Below are 21587 nucleotides of genomic sequence, written 5' to 3'. Positions count from 1 at the left end.
AAGTGGATTTGTTTTAATGAAAGGAGATAGATGGTGAGGGGCTGTGGTAAAGAGAGCAGGTCTCTTGTTATAAAAATGGAAGGTAGTCTCTGAGTTAAAAATAATAAATGTGTAATGTATGTTGCTTTGAGACTTCTGGGCTTCATCTGGGTGCTCAGCATCAGAGTTTCAAAAAAATAAATATGCATGTATAAACTACAATAGTCACAGACAGAACAAATTTCTATTTCTAGAAGTCAAATGTGAATAAGAAATTAAAAATACTTTTTCTTTTCTGAGTCATCCATTTTAAATGGCAAAGTTCATGTCTTAAAATAAGATTTAGGAGCCTAGTTCTTTTCCCAGTGAAGTCAATGGTAAAACTCTCATTTCAAAGGGTACGTCTACACTACGGGACTATTCCGAATTTGCATAAACCGGTTTTGTAAAACAGATTTTATAAAATCGAGTGCGCGCGGCCACACTAAACACATTAAATCGGTGGTGTGCGTCCACGGTCCGAGGCTAGCATCGACTTCTGGAGCGTTGCACTGTGGGTAGCTATTCCGTAGCTATCCCATAGTTCCCGCAGCTTCCCCCGCCCCTTGGAATTTCCGGGTTGAGATCCCAGTGCCTGATGGGGCAAAAATCATTGTCGTGGGTGGTTCTGGGTAAATGTCGTCAGTCACTCCTTCCTCTGGGAAAGCAACGGCAGACAAGCATTTCGCGCCTTTTTTCCCTGGATTGCCCTGGCAGATGCCATAGCATGGCAATCATGGAGCCTGTTTTGCCTTTTGTGACTGTCACCGTATGTGTACTAGATGCCGCTGACAGAGGCGATTCAGCAGCGCTACACAGCAGCATGCTTTTGCTTTTGCATGACAGCAGAGATGGTTATCAGCCATACTGTACCATCTACCAATCCATAAATTGGTAATAAGATGATCGTGGCTACCAGTCCTTTTGCACTGTTCCATTTGCTGCTGTCATAAGTGCCCCTGGCTGCTCTTAGCCAGGGCGCAAAAACAAAATTGGGAATGACTCCCTGAGTCAATCCCTCCTTTTTGGTATCTAAAAATAGAATCAGTCCTGCCTAGAATATGGGCAAGTGTACTAGAGAACCACTGTATCAGAGAACCAGAAAGCACAGCTGCTCTGTGTCAGATCCTGCAGAAATTATGAGCTGTATGCTATTCACAGGGGGTGCTCCTGCAACAACCCCACCTGCTCATTTCATTCTTCCCCCAGCCTTCATGGGCTACCGTAGCATTGTCCCCCCACTTGTGTGATGAAGTAATAAAGAATGCAGGAATAAGACACAGTGACTTGTTAGTGAAGGCAGCCTCCAGCTGCTATGATAGTCCAGACAGGACAGTAAGGAGTGTGTAGGAGAGGAGCCCAGCATCCCTCTGCTAGTTCAGGGGCACTTGAATCTTTTCTTTACACATGAAGGGTGGGGGCTGATGGAGCTCAGCCCCCTGTTGCTATGACGATGATGGATATCAGCCATACTGCACCATCTACCAGGAAAAATTAGGACCAGGCGCTCTTGATCGACCTGACCGATGCTAGTACGCATGGTTACCAGTCCTTTTGCACTGCCCCATGTGCCAATAGGCTGATGATGACGATGGGTATCAGTCTTATTGTACCATCAGCCACCCATGGCGGGGGGGGAGCAAGGATGTTGGTGTTGAGTGCTGCACCATCCCGTCTATCTGCAGCATTCAGTAAAGATAGGGTGACATGTAAAAGAGTCAAGACAGGATTGTTTTCCCTTTCACTTCTGGGGGTGGGCTGGTATAGTAAATTGCCGAGCTATGCCCTGACCCACCGCGGACACTGTTTTTGACCCTAGAAGCATTTGGAGCTCAGCCAAGAATGCAAATGCTTTTCAGAGACTGCAGGAACTGTGGGATAGCTTGAGTCCTCCAGTCCATGACCGTCCATTTGATTCTTTGGCTTTCCGTTACGCTTGCCACGCAGCAGTGCGCTGAGTCCCTGCTATGGCGTCTGTCTGGAGATATTTAAAAAATGATTTTGAATTTCGTCTTCTGTAACGGAGCGCTGATAGAACAGTTTTGCCTGCCCTTACAGCGATCACGTCCGCATCGTCCATGCTGGAGCTCTTTCTTTATTTTGATTTTTAACTGCATCACCACCCGTGCTGATCGGAGCTCCACGCTGGGCAAACAGGAAATATTCAAAAGTTCGCGGGGCTTTTCCTGTCTACCTGGCCACTGCATCCGAGTTCAGATTGCTGTCCAGAGCGGTCAGTGGTGCACTGTGGGATACCGCCCGGAGGCCAATACCGTCGATCAGCGGCCACACTAACCCTAATCCGATATGGTAATACCGATACTAGCGCTACTCCTCTCGTTAGGGAGGAGTACAGAAACCGGTTTAAAGAGCCATTAAAATCGATATAAGGTGCCTCCTAGTGTGGACGGTTGTGGCGTTAAATCGGTTTTACGCTCCTAAAACCGGTTTAAACGCATAGTGTAGACCAGGCTTATAAATGGCTTCAATGAGAGAAAGAATCAGGTCTATTACAAAGTTCCCATTAACTGGATTATTCTTTAACTTTGGCCCTGCTCTTGAAAACACTCACATGCTTACTTTATACTCATAGTTGTCCCACTGAACTCAATGGGACTGCTCAGGTATGTAGCACTAACTATTTAAGTGTTTGCAGGGCCACTTATACGTTTAGATGATTACGCCTAGTATTCCTCTTCCTCGTGGTGAAGTGTACCTAAGGCTGGTTATTTCTCATGGCAAAAATGTGTAAAGTCATGATTCTAGTTACAAAAGAAAATGAAAAGTCATAGCACACAAAGTTTTATCCCATTTTAAAATCTCATATTCCACCAAATTGACATAATTGACCCACTTTTGTATAATAATCATGGAAAAAGTACTGCTCATTAGTGGACTGCCATGACTTTTTATGAAAAATACTAATTCATGACTTTTTTTCAAGAAAGACGTGAGTGTCATTAATATGCGACCTCAGTTACCTTCTGTGTAGATATTGTTGCTCCTTTGGCCTTAGCAGTTGCCAGTATTTGGGACCTTGCAGGATTATTTCTAAGCGGAAAAATGATGATAGAAGTCAGGTATATTCTTGGTGCAATCCTGTTTATTTACATAAAATATATATAAAGTCCTGTTTTCCTAAACACAGTACAAGCAAACAGCAGCAACAGCAGTCAGCCTCTCCAGTCAATTTTGTGTCCTGAGGAGTTCTGTCTCTCTGCATCTTCTCAGGGCCATAGGTAGAAGGAAGCTGCCGTTTGTTGACCTATTAATATATGTGTCTACACTACCGGGCCCTTTACACCAACCTAAGTTGCCTCTAATATTGACTTCAGTAATCCACCTCTGCAAGAGGCGTACCGCTTAATTAGATTTTCATGGGTTGACTGCAAGGTAGTGCAGACACAGCGTTGTGTAGTTCAACTTAAATGGCCTCCAGATGGTGTCCCACAATGCTCATCTGTGACTGCTCTGGAGATCATTCTCAACTCTGCTGCACTGCAGCCAAGTACACAGGAAATAGCCCCTCCCCTGCTAAAACCCCGGGAATTTTTGATTTCCCATTTCCTGTTTGATCAGCATTGGTAGCATGCCAGCTTGAGCACAGCTGATCATGGAGACTACATGCCCCAAACGTGCTCCAGCCTGGCCTGCACAGGAGTGGTGGATCTCTTCGCTGTGTGGGGAGAAGAGTCTGTGCAGGCAGAGCTCCGATCCAGCAGAAGAAACGCTGACACTATGCAAAGATTGCTTGTGGAATGGGGGAGAAGGGCTACATGAGGGACACACAGCAGTGCCCTGTGAAAATAAAAGAACTTCACCAAGCGTATCAGAAGGAAAGGGAAGCACATGCTTGCCTTCTGTGCCTCCCTTGCCTTCTGGTGCTGAACCCCACACATGCCGGTTGTACAATAAGCTACATGCAATTCTCTACCAGCAGCCCCACAAGCAAAGTGGACATCTCACAGGTGTGTGAGTCTAGGGACAACAAGGAGGACGATATGGTGGATGAGGAAGAAGAGGAGGAGGAAAATGGGAGACAGGTGAGCGGTGGATCCATTCTCCCCGAGAGCCAGGAAATATTTTTAACCCTGGAGCCCTGTGGATCGCAGGACATGACACCAAAAGCGAGGTGCTATGGTTTTTTGCTTACAAGAGGCCGCTCCAGATACGCCCCTGGAAAAGACTGTTTATGTGGACTGGGATAGCCCAGGAATCCTCCATGGAGGTACTCTGTAATCCTTTGCAGGAGGTTTCTGGGCAGGGCAGTCTTATTTCTTCCACCACAGTAGGACACTTTCCCACGCAACTCCTGAATTAATTCTGCTGGCATCCTTGCAGTACACAGCAATGCATCATCAGGACTGGGTCTATACCCAGATGCTTCAGCATCTCCTTCCTTTCTGCCTCTGTTACCTCAGGAGACTGATATCACATACAGTCACCTAGGGGAAATGGGGCACTCATTAAAAGTGCTCTTGCAAGAAAAAAAAAAGGACATGTAGACCCACCTCACCCCTCCACATTCTGGATCACCAAACCACGTGGCTGCTAATATGCCTTTACTGTGCTCGGCATGGGTTGGCAAGTAGTTTAAAGTGGCTGATAGGGAACTGGCACCCCACATGAGAGATTTGCAACTTGGGAGGGAAAACATTCCCCCATCTCCGTTCATAAACAGCTTCCCGTGGTGCTATGGTGAAGGGCCATAGTTCGACTAGCTACCTCTGCTCCTGACATGAGCCTGCCATAGACTTCATTAAAAGTGCACTCACCCATGACCGGGGTGGGAGCTACTCGCCATGGCTGGAACAGCAAAATGTCACAGTGAATGGTTACGGATTCCGATTATTATGGCTTACACCTAGTGTAATAAAGGTTGGGGTTTTGTTTTATGAAAACGGCCTTGCTATGGAAACATTTTATTCATGTACAATGGCGCCTTAATCTTTTCCCATAACTGACAGCTGGAAATGTGTCCTTCGGTGTATCATCAACACCTGAAAGCAGACTTCTGCTGATTAGGAGGAGAAAGAATGTGGGAGGACATGTTCACCGAGATAATGAATGCCTCTGGGACAGCTGACACAGAGCTTAGAGCATGGAGGATTTCACTGTCTGAGAAGTTAGAAATGGACATGGAGAGAAGGAAAGCTTCCAGTGAGCAAGAGCAAGCAGTGCAGTATGAGATGCTTCGGATTATGAGAGACCAAGAAGACATGTTGAGGCATCTGGTTGAACTGCAGGAACAGAAGCAGGAGGGTAGAGTCCCTCTGCAGACCCTGGTGGACAGCCAGCCAGCATCGGCTGGCACAGAATCACCCTTACCCCAGCGTTCTCTGAGGCATGGGTGAAAAGTCCATTATCTCTTTCACTTAACTCTGGGGGAGGGTACCAGGCACAGAAGGCGCCCATTCACAGACCTTTGATGGTCTGGAATGCGGTGTTATGTTACACAGATGAAAATGTTTATTCCATTCCAACTTTACAACCCCTTTTCCCCAAGATTACCTTTTTTCTGTTCTCCCTCTTTACTTATGTTTTTTAAATAAATAAAGTAAAGGGATTTGAGAAATAAATGTTCTTTATTGAGTAGAAGCAGTGGGCTTAAGCAGGGGGTTGGCTTTACGGGGACAGTGATGCAAGCCAGGTCAAGGTTTGGTAAAGCACAGTGCAGACAAGCAGCTCACATTACTGTGACTTGTTATTTCAAAGCCTCATGGATACGCAGAGCCCCTTGCTGTGCTCTTCTTATTGCCCTGGTGTCTGGCTGCTCAAAAATGGTTGCCATGTGATCTGTCTCACCCCTGTGGAAAATTTCCCCCCTTTTTTTCCACAGATATTATGGAGCACACAGCAGGCAGCTATAACCGTGAGGATGTTCTCTTCACTAAGGTCCAACCTTGTTAGTAAACTTCTCCAGCGCCCCTTTAAACAACCAAAGGCACATTCAAGCACCATTCTGCACTTGCTGAGCCTATAGTTGAACCGTTCCTTACTGCTGTCCACACAGCCAGTGTATGGCTTCATGAGCAATGGGAGCAAGGGGTAGGCTGGGTCCCCCAGGATAACTATCAGTATCTCAACATCGTCAATGTTCTTTTTGTGGTCTGGAAAGAAAGTCCCAGATTGCAGTTTTTTGAACAGACCCAAGTCCCTAAAGATGCGCGCGTCATGAACCTTTTCTGACCATCCTACACTGATGTCGGTGAAACACCCCCTGTGATCCACCAGCACTTGCAACACCATTGAAAAGTATCCCTTTCGGTTTAAGTACTCTTTGTCAAGGTGATCTGGTGCCAAGATGGAGACGTGTGTGCCATCTATCTCCCCACCACAATTAGGGAACCCCACTGCGACAAAACCATCCACTATGTCCTGCCCATTTCCCACACTCACTACCCTTCGTAGCAGAAGTTGATTAATGGCCCTGCACAGTTGGAGCACAGCAGCTCCCATGGTTGATTGACCTACTCCAAATTGATTCCCCACTGACCGGTAACTGTCTTGAATTGCAAGCATCCAAATAGCAATTGCCACTCGCTTCTCCATTGTCAGAGCAGCTCTCATTTTTGTGTTGGTGAACTGCAGGGCAGGGGAAAGCTCTGCACAAAGTTCCTGGAAGGTGGCCTTCCACATTCAAAAATTCTGCACCCACTGCTTGTCATCCCATACCTGAAAAACGATGAGGTCCCACCAGTCAGTGCTTGTTTCAAGGGACCAGAAACGGCGCTCAACAGAATGCAGCTGCTATGTGACTGCCACCAGCAACTGTGAATTGTTTTTTTAAACAGCTTGCAGCAGGACATCATGTTCCACAAGGTGGACCCTACCTTGGCTCTGAAAATACTGCAGGAGAAGGCGCGAGGAATTTGAGATGCTCACAGCAAGAGTGCACAACTGAGCAGGCTCCATGCTTCTGGGGCTATGGCATACGTGCAGTGGTTTTAAGGCACAAAAACCACTGGCTTGTTTGCCATTGAGATGAGGGGGGGAGCACAGTGCATCATGGGATGCCTACGCAATGTTCCCATTCTCCCCTGCGACAATGTTTTGGTCCCATGATGCATTGCACAAACTTCCCAAAACACACAGTGGCAAGTTGCATTTTGGGATAGCTACGCACAACGCACTGCTTTGTGCATTGATGCAGGCACTGCTAGTAAGGACACACTCCATCAAGACAATGAGCATGGTGTGGCCATGCACAATCGACTTAATTAATTCGAAGGCTCCAGGTTGAATTAGATAAAGTCGACTTAATTTTGTAGTGTAGATAAACCCTTAGAACTGCTTCTCTCCTGCTCTACTGGCTTTTCTGTTTTTTCTGGTTCTAACACACACTAATCCTGCATTTGCAACCAGGGAATCCCTCAGCCATCAGAGTTTAGCTTCCTGTCAGACTTTGTTTCCCGCTATCTCACTACATATAGAGGCATAATTGCTCCTTCCATTTTGGCCATGGCTACACTTGCAAATTTGCAGTGCTGCAGCAGGGTGTGAAAACACACCCTCTCCAGCGCTGCAAATTGTGGCGCTGCAAAGCGCCAGTGTGGTCAAAGCTCCAGCGCTGGGAGCGCGGCTCCCAGCGCTGTACGTTATTCCCCACAGGGAGGTGGAGTACGGACAGCGCTGGGAGAGCTCTCTCCCAGCGCTGGCGCTTTGACTACACTCAGCGCTTCAAAGCGCTGCCGCGGCAGCGCTTTGAAGTGCAAGTGTAGTCATAGCCTTAATCTGAAAGTTGGGTGGTTAGCACAGCCATTGGCCAGATCTATGACTGTTTATAGATCAAAGGCCCACTCAGTGGCAACCAATAATACCATAAAAAAAGATGACACCCTGAATGACTCATGCCAGACAGAAAGAAAGAAGAGAAATGTAACTAATTAAAATGTATACAAACCTGACTATTTACATATTTACTGAATGCTTTTCTGTAAAGATTTTTTCACATCACCACTCCAAAATGATTTGACTCCCACCCAAATCTACATAGGCTTTTTTTCCCCAGCCTGATCTCCTTTCAACCACCTGAAATTATAAAATAATAAAATAAATCAATTGGAATATAAATATTGTACTTACATTTCAGTGTATAATATATAGAACAATATAAACAAGTCATGGTATGAAAATTTTAGTTTGTACTGACTTCAGTAGTGCTTTTTATGTAGTCTGCTGTAAAACTAGGCAACTATCTACATGAGTTGATGTTCCCCGGTTGAGAACCACCGTTCTGTAATAGGAAGAGTGGCCTACAAAACTCTGCATGTCTGTGAGTGCTGACAGGTTGACCATTATGCACAGTCTCAGTTTTCTTTTTAGTGGTGGAAATTTAGATTGTATATCCAAGGTAGGTTCCTTCTTTTTGGAACACCTCACATTTCTTTGGGTTCGGTTTTAGATTGGCAGTCTTAAACTTATCACTAAGGTTATGATTTTTACTCTGAGATCGTGGAAATCATGGAATCCAGGACTTCCAGCGACCACCATGATTTCAGCCTGCCTCGGCCAGGAGCTGCGGGGTACCCTCATTGCCTGGTTGGGGTACCCTGGAGCTCACAGGTGGCAGGGGAACCCTGGAGCTCTGAGCAGGTCCCTGCACCTGCCTAACTGAGCTCCCATTTTCTCATGGATATTTTTAGTAAAAGTCACGGACAGGTCACAGGCTTCAGTGAATTTTTCTTTACAGCCCGTGACCTGTCTGTGACTTTTACTAAAAATATACGTGACAAAATCTTAGCCTTACCTATCACAGATCGTTTGTAAATGTATCTGTTCCTGTTCAAAGGTTTTAGCATGCACCATGCTATTAGGCCAGCGTTTCTCAAACTGGGGTCTGTGAACCGCTGGGGGGACCCCAAGGGTACTCCAGGGGGTCCGTGGGCCCCACTGACCAACTCCTCCCCATCCCTTCCAGCACTTCCTTCACAGTATAAAGGAGGCGCTGGGAGGGAGGGGGAGGAATGGAGACCCTGGGTCTGTGCCACTCCAGGAAGCGGTTAGCATGTCCCCGAGACCTAGGGAGAGGGGGTGGGACAGGGGGTCTCTGCGCTCAGCCCCCGTCCCGAGCACCGACTCCGCAGCTCCCATTGGCCTGGAACTTCAGCCAATGGGAGCTGCGGGGGCAGTGCCTGCGGGCAGGGGCAGCACACAGAGACCCCTTAGCCCCCTGCCTAGGAGTCAGTGCCAGAGGGATGTGCCAGTCGCTTTTGGGAGCTGCCTGAGGTAAGCACAGCCCCCCTCACCCTCTCCCGCACCTCAACCCCCTGCCCCAGCCCAGAGTCTGCACCCAAACTCCCCCCAAAGCCTGCACCCCCTTCCACACCCCTCACCCCCTCCGGCACCCCACCTCCCTGCCCCACCCCTGAGCCCCCTCCAGCACCCAAAGTCCCAGCCCCAAAGCCCACACCCCTCACTCCCTCCCGCTCCGTCTCAGAGCCCGCACCCGCTCCTGCACCCCAGCTCCCTGCCTCAGCCTGGTGAAAGTGAGGGAGAGTGAGCGATGGAAAGAGGGGGGAAATGGAGTGAGCAGGGGCATGGCCTCAGGGAAGGGGTGGGCCAAGGCTGGAGGGAGGGTGGGGGGTCCCCCCAAATTTTTATCTCAAAATGGGGGTCCTCGGGTTGCTAAAGATTGAGAACCGCTGATCTAGGTACAGGGCGCTGGAACAGGAGGGCCAGTTGGGGCCATGGACCTCCCACTTTTGAAAATGTGAGAGCCTGGCCCGTCCACATTTCAGGACAGGCCCCAGCCTCTTTCCCCTCCTCTTCCACCCAAGGCCCCACCCCCTGACCAGGCTGGAAGCTGGAGCCAGGCAGCTGTGGGGAGCCCTAGACCCTCCAGCCAATCTGGGCCAGGGGTGCGGAGCCCAAGAGCAGCCCCTGGCCCATGTTCCCACCCACTGGGGTGCACTGCCCAGGACAGGTGTAAGGTACGGGGCTCCCCACAGTGGCCTGGGCCCTCTGGGCAGCTCTTACCTCGGCCCAGCTGCTGCTCTTCGGCCCCCTGAGTCCCCACCCCCACCGGAGCTAGGCTGAGCTAAGAGCTGCCCGGGGGAGCCCCAGCTGTCTGTGCGGAGCCCCAGACCCTCCACCTACCATGGGCAGGGACATGGGTCGGGGGCTGCTCTCGGGCTTCCCGCCCAGAGCAGGTGGAGGGGCTGGGGCTCCACACAGCGGGCTGGGTGGCTGTTCCTCCGGCCAGGCTCTGGCCTCAGGGGAAAGAGGGAGCAGGCATGGGGCCACAGAGGGGCTGGACCTCATGCCCCTCCCCTTTTATGAAGGATCCAGCGCCGTTGGCTAGGTATAATAAATATGCAATGTAACACCTTATCCAGAAGCCTCTCAAATGTGTCTGGTGCATTACACGAGTCAAAAGCCATAATTTTAAATTGTCACAGGCCTTGCCCTGGTGTGAAAGCAGTCTTTTCCCTGTGTCTTGGATCCACTTCCACTTACCAGTATCACTTTTAATATCCAGTATGGAAAACCAGACTGAACCTGCTACAGCATCCAAGGTCTCATCCATTTACTGTAATAGATAAAGAATACTTCATTTAGTTTTCTATAGTATAGTCCATGCAGAATCTAGTGCTGCCATCTCTTTCTTAACCAGAATTATGGGTAAGGCCCAAGGACTAATTGAAGGTTCAATTATGCCTTCCTGATAAATTTCTACAGTGGCTGGTAAAGCCCTTTCCCTCTTTGCAATTGGTTAACAGTGAGGTGACTGTTTAATGGGTTCGTTTCCCCCAGCAGCAGTCTTATGTTGGACCAGTGCAGTACACCCTATCTCTCTGCTGGATAGGGAGAGCAACTCCTGATTCCTAACCAGAAAGTCTCTTACAGTGTTTTGCTGCAACCAGGGAACCCCTGATCCTAGGCAACTTAACTTCTCATCAGACTTTGTCATGCGGACCATTGCCTTGGGCAGTGGCTTCTATTGTTTTCAGCTGTGTCATTAGTTAAGGGGTTTAACTGTTCCTTTATTTAGCCAGAACAAAGGGTAGCTAGCACACCCACTGACTTTAACCAAGTCTGTGATTTGTTGATCAAAGACCTGTTCAAAGGCAGCCATAAGCACCTTCCTGCATTACAGTATGTTTTCATTTTAACTATTTGCTAATATTGTTCTTGAAATTATCCCAGAAGCTACATTCTTTATTTTTCTGTACTCAAAAACATTTTAATAGTTTGTGTTTTCTTATGATTCCTTCATTGGTTATATAAAATGTTGACAAAGTACTTTTTCAATTTAATTGTTAAATATCCCACAGCTAGTTAGCAAATAAAAATGATAAGGCTTTGCATCACGATCATTTAGACTATATTTTAAAGATGTAACCAGAAAAACAAAACAATTATGGCAACATGTAAATGAACTAAAGTTTGCTGAATGCTGACTAGCCTGGTCATCTACCAAAAAAAAAAAAAAAAAAAAAAAAAAGTATTAAACCTCAATCCAGAGTGACTGTATGAGGGAACACTTGCATTCTTGTAGATCCTTGTTGACTTCACTGAAGTACATGAGATCAGTAGATGTTCAGTACCTATGAAAATTTAGCTAACAGTTATTTCTATTATTGTAGTGCCTAAAGTGCAGTGCTAGGAACTATACATATATAAAGTAACGGAATGTCCTTCCTTTAAGAGCTCATAAGCTAAGAATAAAGCAAGAAATGACAATTGAGGAAAGAGAAATAAAATATGCGATTGATGTAGAGCTGAGCATAATTTTTGGATGAATAGTTTGCAAAAATGCAAACTCGGGTTGACAAAATATTTGCAAATAGTTGAATTTGGCAAATAGTTTCAGCTGAAAAATCAAAAGAAATTCTAAAATTTTGAAATGTAGCTAGATTTAATGACTTAAAAAGATAAAAAACACCATGTTTCATTTTAGGTTAAACAAAATGTTTCATTTTATTTGTGTTTTTCATTTTGTCAAGAAAAAAACAAACAAACAAATCCATTCTGGGTCAACCCAAAACATTTTCCCTTAACAGTTAGAAGCGGCATAGCTATCTGTTAAGGGAAAACTGAAGTCATATTTTTAGTATTTCCTTAGTCTACTAAAGAAGACATCACTGAATTAGAATATATAAGCAATATTAACAGCGTTAAATGTTTGAAACTCATCAGTGAATATAAATTCAGCAGCTGTGATCTATGTGGCAGGGTGGGGAGAGGCTTCTACTTTTATAATGATTGCATCAGGAAATAGGCTCATGATTACAGCTGATTGAACTTTGAATTTCTGTTTCATGGGAAATTTCAAAGTATCAAAATTTGTTTTCATCCCAGATCAGAACAAACTATAATATTTTCAAAGTTACTTACAAAATGGAAATTTGAAAAATGCTAGGTTAGGAAAACTTAATTTCAGAAACATTTTGAAAATTATTTTATTTTTTATATTTCACATTATTTTGTGACATTCCAGTAGTAGTGCATATTATGGCATGACATCATTTCATAATGTCATGATATAACATGTACTACTTCTGATGACATGGAATAATGTAAAGATAATAAGACTAAATACAAGTTAAAATAAATTTAAAAATGAAATTTTATTTTGAAACAAGATTTTGAAAATTTTCTGAAATGAAATTTTCCTAAATTAAAGAAGTTATTTTTTGTCTCATCAGAAATTTTTTCCAAAATTGATGAGTTTTGTGAAAAAAATTTATTGAATCAAAACAGCATTTTCTGAGCAAAAACCACTTTGATGAAAAATCTCTTATCATCTGTACTCATGACACATACTGGGGCAGAAAGGTAAGAGCTGCAGTTGCAGATACAAGTTATAGTAGGAGATTTCCACAGCTATTTTTAGGTTCGTGCTATATTTTTTCTGGCTGTGGGTTCTTTTGGTTTCTCTTTTGGAGTTCTTTGCGGGTTACTTTTTACATTAAACTAGGTGCCCCTAAAATGTTAATGTGCTGCAGAATTTTGGATTGAAAATGTATGACTACCTTGTGAAAGCGGATTAATTGAAGGGTGCCATTCAGATGTAATCTCCAAGAGATTTGTGGTCCAAGCACTCACCAGTACCTCTCTGCATAACAGAAAACTAAAAATGAAAATTTAAAAGTTGACATCCTACTGAGATGAATGGGGTTTTTTATTCATACTTTTCAGAGCGATTGCAGTAGGCTCTGCATAATCAGGTAGACATGGCTGAATCAGTTTACACTCAGTTGACATTTTTAAGTTTTTCTTTGTAAACCTAAGTGCCAAGGAGGCAAAGTTACATCATTCCTGAGACTGCTATGATTTAAACTAGGAGCCCCCCTGCTCCTCTCTGGATCATAAGAATGCAAAAGTAGTTTTAAGACATGTTAGCAGCTTTCCTTCCCCTATAGGTCATAAATCAGAAATAATGTTGTGGTTCATTTTTGGAGATCCACTGTCTGGAAAGGTTGACTGCTTTTAAACCATAGTGAATGATTAAACAGAGTAATGTTTTCCTACTACCCTATTCTAACAATTCGCAATTGATAACGTCATTTAGCAACAGTTGGTAGGGGAGAAAAATAAGCACAAGGCATCTTCTCAACTCACATTCAACACAGATCATAATTCTATTAATAAAAGCCATATAACACCTTTACTAGCTTCCTAGATACAATAGAGATTCATTTGGTAATGAAAGGAATGTTGTATGGAATACCTATTCATCACACTGCTCAGTGTAAGGCACCAACATTTGGCATTTTGTTTTTCATAGATTATAGTCAGTAGTGTCAAAGTATTTAATGTAATTTAGGAATCAGTGATTTGCTGAACAATGTGGCTCCCTTTTACAAATCTGACACCAAATTGAATAAAACATCGAAAAAGGGAGATTAATGGAGTTCATCACCCTCTCTGGACACTGCTAAATCACTCCTGCCAGACAAGACTGGCACTCAAAAATACTTCTTAAGAGAGCAATCTGTTTCTGGAGTGAACCAGATTGCGCCAAGTATCAAGCATTTAACAAAAGAAAAATCTCCTGGGGAAGATACTCCAGACCACCCTAAAAGGGCTTCCCACACCACAATCCATTTCAAAGTGTACAAGTTCAACACACTGCTATATTATCAATATTCTCTTTATATACATTAGGAACAAAGTACAAACCTTTCTATGGATTTAGGCCTTATCTACACTACTGAGTTGACCTATATTAGGTCGCCTTACAGCTACTGCAGTAATTACTGCAGTTTTTCATGTCCCCACTGCCTTCCTACTGTCGGTAGTGCATGTAGGGTTGCCACATGTCCAGTTTTCAACTGGAAAGTCAGGTTGAAAAGGGACCCTAGCGGCTCCAGTCAGCACTGCTGATCGGGCCATTAAAAATCCGGTTGGCGGGGCTGTCAGGCTCCCTACCTGGCTCTGCATGGCTCCCGGAAGCAGCAATATGTCCCTCAGCTCCTAGGTGGAGGGACAGCCAGGGCGGCTCTGCATGCTGTCCCCGCTCTGAGCACCAGCTCTGCAGCTCCCAATGGCTGGGAACCACGGCTGTGGAAGCAGCGCCTGTGGGCAGAGGCAGTGCGCACCGCGCAGGGCTGCCTGGTCCCTCTGCCTAGGAGCTGAGGGACATGTCGCCGCTTCCAGGGAGCCCCCCTAGGTAAGTGCTGCCCAGAGCCTGTTTCCTGCAACCTCTCCCTCACTCAACCCCCCTGACCCAGCCTGGAGCCCCCTCCCACACCCAAACTCCCTCCTGGAGCCCGCATCCCCTCCCACACTGCCACCTTGCCCCAACCCTGAGCCCTGTCCCCAAGCCTGCACCTCAACTCCCTGCCCCAGTCCTGAGCCCCCTCACGCAGCCCGCACCCCAACCCCCTGGCACAGCCTGGAGCTCCCTCACGTACCCAATGTCCCTCCCAGAGCCCACAGCCCACACCTCCCCTGCATCCCCAACCCTCTGCCTCAGCCCAGAGCACCCTCCTACACTCCAAACCCCTCAGCTCCACTCCCCATCCCAGAGCCCTCTCCTGCACCCCAAACCCCTCATCCCTCACCCCGCCCCAGAGCCCACACCCAAACCTCCTGCCCCAGCCTGGAGCCCCCTCCCACACCCTGAACCCCTCATTTCTGGCCCCACCCCAGATGACAGGGGGATGGAATAAGCAGGAGTGGGGCCTCGGAGAATGGCATGAAGGGGGGGCCTTGGGACAGTGGTGTTCGGTTTTGTGCAATTAGAAAGCTGACAACCCTAAGTGCATGTCCTCACCAGGAGCTTTTGCTAAGAGCTTTCAGTGCCTGGCAGCCAGGCTCCCAGCTGGGAGCTCCTTGAGGAGCTGAGAGCCCAGGTGATCAGAACTAGGCAGGTGGGAGCTCTGTGCCAAGATGAGAGCCAAGGTTCCCAGCCCCAGGCAGGGCGCAGAGCTGACAGGCGATGTAAGTAGTGCAGCTTCTAGTCTATACAGACATTGTATCACCCTAACTACATTGACCTAGGTGCTACACCTCTCGTGGAGGTGGAGTTATTAGGTTGGTGTAGTGGGGCAATTACAGCAGTGGGAGCAATGTAGTGTAGACACTTACAGAGTTAGGTTGACATAAGCTGCCTTATGTCGACCTAACTCAGTAGCGTAGACCTGGCTTTATATGGACAATTAAAATAATGTATGCAGCAGTGCTTATGGGAGCGCATGAATAACCCCATTACTTCAAATGGTTTACTTGCATGCTTAAGTGCTTGCTGGATCTGGGTGCAAGCGAGAAAATTCATGAGATATCACCTTGACAAAACATTGGTGGCACGTTATTGTGAAGATGAGATTTTTATACAGTTGTTGCATATATTTAGAAGTCTTGTGATTGAGGCCTGTATGTCCAGGATTTACTGTACAGTTGAAAGGATTTCTGATTTTACCCTGTAATCGATCGTGCCGGGGCTCGACCCTCCTGAGGGAAGGAGGGGAGCCACACCGACTCACTCCACATCTTCTGTGGAACCGGCTGAACAATAGTCAACAATGTTAGGAAGCTCAGACCCTCTGGTGCAGGGCTGAGTGGCAATACAGTACACTAAGGTCAGGCCCTTTGGTGCAGGGGCTGAGCAGCAAACAGTATATAAGGAGCTCAGGCCCTTTGGTGCAGGGGCTGAGCAGCAAACAGTATATACGGAGCTCAGGCCCTTTGTGGCAGGGGCTGAGCAGCAAACAGTACAGTCAGAGAGCTCAGGCCCTTTGGTGCAGGGGCTGAGCGAGGGGGGGGGAACTGCCACCCGTGAGTGGGGTGGCAGGGGGGACACAGGCCCACCCACTCCACTGTGTCCCAGCCCGGGGCCCTAGCAGTGGCTATCACCGCTGCTAGTCAGTGGGGTCCTGACCGCAACACACTGACATCGGGACCTCTGCGTCTGTAGCCTGACAGGGGTCGGCTACCCCCGGGCTACTTCCATTTTCCCCCTCAGGGCTTACCTCGTCCGGGGCACCAGCTCCAGGCCAGTCAACCTGCATAGGCTCCTCCAGACCAGGGTTTGGTGGCAGGTCTGGCAGCTCCTCGGGAAAGTCCGGCCAGGTGTGCTCAGGCGGCTCCTCCGGGTAACAGCACGGGCGGGGAAGCTCGAGTGGCTCCTCTTCGTAGGGGGTGCAGGGGAGTTCCAGCGGCTGCCCCCAGTACCTGTCACGGGGAAGCTCCAGTGGCTCCTCGTCATAGTGGGCGTGGGGAAGCTCCGGCCAGTCAGGACAGCTGCCTCGGGTCCTGGAGGGTTCCCAGTCAGGAGCTCCCACCGGCACGTCTGCTCCCGGCGGTGGCTGGGCTCTGACTGAGCTCTGACAGCCGGCTTTTCTACTTCCTGCCCCACCCCTTGACTTCCGGGGGGCAGGGACAGGTGGTGGTGGCTCCGCCCACTTGGGTGCCTGCAAGGGCACTCCCTCTGCTGGGCAGGAGGGGAGCCACACTGACTCACTACACACACTCCCCCTTAAGTCTGGCTCCCGCCTGTCGGGGCCAGGCTCTTCCATTCCCCCAATACGGGACAGAAAGTCCGCGTTGGCGTGGTCCTTGCCAGCCTGATGCTGGATGGAGAAAGCATAGGGCTGCAAGGCCAAGTACCAGCGCATGATGCAGGCGTTATTGTCCTTCATGCGCATCAGCCACCGGAGTGGGGCATGGTCCGTGACCAGGGTGAAGGGTGCCCCCAGGAGGTAGAAGCGGAGGGCTTCGCAGGCCCATTTTACGGCGAGCGCCTCCTTTTCTACCACAGAGTAGTTCTTTTCTCGCGGAAACAGCTTCTGACTGAGGTATAGCACGGGGTGGTCCTGACCATCTACCTCTTGGGACAGGACCGCCCCCAGCCCCACCTCGGAGGCGTCCGTCTGGACAATTAACCCTCGATGGAAGTCCGGGCTGTACAGGACCGGCTCCTGACAGAGACACCTCTGGAGGGTCCGGAAGGCTGTCTCACACTCCGGGGTCCATCACACCTGCTGGGGACTGTCCTTGGTTAGTAGCCCGGTTAGGGGCGCCGCTATGGACGCGAACTGCAGGACGAACCTTCGATAGTACCCGACGAGGCCCAGGAACTGCCGAACATGATGTTTCGTTGTCGGGGTAGGACAGTCCATTAGGGCTTGTACCTTCCCCATAAGGGGTTTTACCTGACCTCCCCCAACCGTATAACCCAGGTAGGTAGTCTCCTGCCAGGCAATGCGGCATTTCTTGGGGTTGGCTGTCAAACCCGCCTGCCACAGAGATCTCAGGACCGCCGTGACCTGGGGCAGATGGTCTTCCCATTGGCGGCTATAGATGACAACGTCGTCTAGGTAGGCGGCCGCATATCCGCGATGGGATTGTAGCAAGTGGTCCATCAGTCTCTGGAAGGTCGCGGGGGCCCCATGAAGACCGAAAGGCATTCGGGTAAATTGGTATAGCCCCGTCGGGGCGGCAAAGGCGGTTTTCTCCTTGGAGGCGTCGTCGAGGGGAATCTGCCAATTCCCCTTACTGAGGTCGAGGGTGGTAATAAACTGTGCCTCTCCCAGTCGGCCCAGTAGTTCGTCCATGCGGGGCATCGGGTAGGCGTCGAAGCGCGAGATGGCATTCACCCTCCGGAAATCGATACAGAAGCGGTGGGTGCCATCTGGCTTGGGCACCAGGACCACCGGGCTGCGCCACTCGCTTTGGGACGGCTCAATGACTCCCAAAGCCAGCATTGCTCGAACCTCCTCCTCGACGTCCTCACGCATCCAGTAGGGCAGGGGCCGGGTTGTTTCTCGGACCACCTTCCCGGGCTCGGTCTGAACCGAGTGGCAGACCAGAGTGGTGTTGCCCGGGACTGCTGTAAAGGTCTTCTGGAAGGCCCGCAGGAGACAGTTGGCCTGCTTGCGCTGGTCTTCTGTCAGTGACTCGCCCAGCATGGGGCCCGGCGGGTCCTCCGTCTGGGGCACGCAGGGCCCCAGTTCTGGCTCGGGCAGGTACGGGTTAATTAAGAGGCCCTCCCAGTCACGCCACGGTTTCAGCAGGTTTACGTGATACCGTTGGGTCCCCTTGCGTTTATCTGGTTGGCGCACCTTGTAGGTGACCGGTCCCACTTTCCGGACTACTTCGTATGGTCCCTGCCAGCGGGCCAACAGCTTGGACTCGCTTGAAGGTAGGAGGAGTAGGACTCGATCTCCCGGCATGAACTCCCGGACCTGTGCCTCCCGGTTGTAGGCCCGCTCCTGCCGCTCCTGTGCCATTCTTAGATTCTCATGCGCCAGGGTCCCCGCCTGGGCCAAGTACCCCTGCAACCGGAGGATGTAATTCAGGAGGCCCTGGGCCGGGGAGGCCGACTGTTCCCAGGTCTCCTGCATTAGATCCAGGAGGCCCCGCGGCCGGCGGCCGAGTAGCTCAAACGGAGAAAACTTCGTTGAGGTCTGGGGGACCTCCCGGATGGCCAACAGCAGGGCCAGCAGGAACTGATCCCAGTGGCGGAGCTCCCCCGGTGGGAATTTTCGCATCATCCCCTTCAGTGTCCGATTAAAGCGCTCCACCAGCCCGTCTGTCTGCGGGTGGTAGACTGATGTGCGGAGCTGCTTTATTCCTAAGAGGGTACACACTTGTCTTAGCAGCCGGGAGGTGAAGTTGGTCCCTTGGTCCGTCAGAATCTCCCTGGGGAGCCCTACTCACGCGAAGATCTTCACCAACTCCCCGGCAATGGTCCGGGCGGTAATGCTCCGCAAGGGGATGGCCTCTGGAAATCGGGAGGCGTAGTCCACAAGTACCAGTACATATTGAAACCCAGCCGCACTTTTTGGTAGTAGGCCCACGAGGTCCATGGCGACCCTTTCAAAGGGTGTCTCCATCGGGGGCATGGGGACCAGGGGCGCCCTGGGCGGAGCAGCTAGCTGACACTCCAGGCAGTAACGGCAATACGTCTTTATGTCTTGGTGGATCCCCGGCCAGAAGAACCGTCCTAGGATCCGTGCGAGGGTCTTCTCCTGCCCCAGGTGCCCGGTGGCCGGCACATCATGGGCTAACTTCATTATGGCCCGCCGGTGACACTGGGGAACCAGCAGCTGTGTCTGCTGCTCCCGGGTGCATGGGTCCCGGTCCATCAGGTAAAGGCGGTCCCGGCGCAGTTCAAAGTGTGGCCATTGGGCAGCTCGCTGGGGATCAATGACCGCCCCATCTACCACCGCGAGTTGTTTATAACAGCGGCTGAGTGTAGGATCTGTCCGCTGATCCCGGCAGAAATCGGTGTTGAGGCGGGGTTCAAGGGTGGGCTCTGGCTGTAACCCCACCGTGTCCATAGTCTCCGCCTCATTCTCCATGACTTCCTTGGGGCCCTCGGGCGAGGGTGACGCCCGTGATCGTCAGGGAAACTCGGGCGCTGGGATAGGGCCGGACATCCCCGTGGATGCATTGCAAATGGATCGACCCTAGGCGGGAGTCGGCCGGAGGGCCCAAGTCCTGACGGATTAACGTCTGGCCACATCCGGAGTCGATCAAGGCCTGTGTGGTCCGGTTGCCAATGACCACCGGGACTGTGAGCTTGGGGTTCAAGGGCGGCCGGGCCCGGTTGTGCCCTGCCCAGACTTGCCCGTAGCTGCAGTCCATGTCGGGGCAGTCTCGCTGGAGGTGTCCCATTTTCCCGCAGCCGAAACAGGGACCGAGCTCAGGCCGCTTACTCCGGGAGGTCACTCGGCTTGGACTCCGTGGGGGGCTCCGTTGGGTCCCCGGGGGTCCCGGGCCGGGGGGCGTTGGTGCAGTCTGTGGGACCGCTTCCAGGTGCCGGACCTGGGGCTCCGGGTGGGAACTAGGTCTGCGGCCTGAGTGCCGTGCCTCGCTCAGGGTGTTCCCCTTCTTCTCCATGCGCGCTGGTTTGGACCTGGCGCTGGGACGCAGAAAGGTGGGGCCCACCGCAGTTTCGGCGGCAGGAAGTCCTCCATGAGTGACACGGCTGCGGCTAGTGTCGCCGGCCGGTGGCGGAGCACCCAGGCCCTTCCTTGGGAGGGCAGGGTGTGGATAAACTGTTCCAGGATGACCTGCTCGGTCACCTCCTCCGCCGTCCGGACATCAGGTTGTAGCCACCGCCGGCAGGCCTCCTTTAAAGTCTGGGCCACCAACTGTGGCCAGGCGCCCGGGGGGGTAGGTCTGGCGCCGGAACCGTTGCCTGAAGGTCTCAGGGCTGACATCCAGGGCGTCTAATATCATGGCTCTCACTCGGTCATAATCCCGGGCTTCCTCTGTCGCCAGTCTGTGGTAGGCCGTCTGGGCCGCCCCGGTCAAATAGGGGGCTAGCAGCATGGCCCACTGGTCTCGGGCCCACCCGGCGACGAGGGCCACGCACTCGAATGTGACTAAGAAGGCCTCGGGGTCGTCATCCGGGCCCATCTTGGTCAGTCGGAGGTGAGCAGCTAAGCGGGGTGCCCCCGGCCCTTCCCCGGCTGGTCCCTCCGCGGGGCGAGGTAGTGTAACCAGCAGTTGTTGCAGCTGGTTCCCCAGCTGCTGCAGCAACTGCTGCTGCTGTTCCAGCTGGGCCGCATGCTGCTCCTGCTGTAGCCGGAGATGAGCGGTGTCCCTCTGCTGCTGCTGCTCGCATTCAGCGGCCTGCTGCTGCTACTGTTGCAGTTTGGCTGCCTGCTGCCGCTCCTGACTTTCCACGAGCAGCTGGATCAAACGCTCCATGTCCATTCTGTCTTGGGAAGGGGTAGGCAGCCGCCACTCCCCTTCCTAGCCCCTTCTCACAGGGGCAGGAGTTCGTCGTCCTCAGATAAGGCACCAGTGTAATCGATCGCGCCGGGGCTCGACCCTCCTGAGGGCAGGAGGGGAGCCACACCGACTCACTACACGTCTTCTGTGGAACCAGCTGAACAATAGTCAACAATGTTAGGAAGCTCAGACCCTCTGGTGCAGGGCTGAGCGGCAATACAGTACACTAAGCTCAGGCCCTTTGGTGTAGGGCTGAGCAGCAGGCAAACAGTATATACGGAGCTCAGGTCCTTTGTGGCAGGGGCTGAGCAGCAAACAGTACAGTCAGAGAGCTCAGGCCCTTTGTTGCAGGGGCTGAGCAGCAACCAGTACAATAAGCTCAGGCCCTTTGGAGCAGGGGCTGAGCGAGTGGGGTGGCAGGGGGGACACAGGAAGCT

General features: G+C 50.4%; 1 protein-coding gene and 1 long non-coding RNA gene across 2 annotated transcripts in view; one reads left to right on the top strand and one right to left on the bottom strand.

The window, feature by feature from the left end:
- The window catches only part of LOC120405863, a 106356-nt gene that overhangs the window by 32413 nt on the left and 52356 nt on the right, over nt 1–21587 (bottom strand). The window contains exons 2-5 of the long non-coding RNA XR_005598918.1: nt 12996–13093; nt 11474–11567; nt 10477–10549; nt 7922–8049 (exon numbers count right to left, since the gene is read on the bottom strand). This is a non-coding gene — a long non-coding RNA (uncharacterized LOC120405863). The remainder of the gene's footprint in view (nt 1–7921; nt 8050–10476; nt 10550–11473; nt 11568–12995; nt 13094–21587) is intronic.
- The window catches only part of ASB5 (ankyrin repeat and SOCS box containing 5), a 69357-nt gene that overhangs the window by 2148 nt on the left and 45622 nt on the right, over nt 1–21587 (top strand). The window lies entirely within an intron of this gene.

Source organism: Mauremys reevesii, linkage group 5 (genome assembly GCF_016161935.1).
Source record: "Mauremys reevesii isolate NIE-2019 linkage group 5, ASM1616193v1, whole genome shotgun sequence".
In the NCBI taxonomy this organism is placed as follows: domain Eukaryota; kingdom Metazoa; phylum Chordata; order Testudines; family Geoemydidae; genus Mauremys; species Mauremys reevesii.
This window is presented reverse-complemented; position numbering and strand designations above follow the sequence as displayed.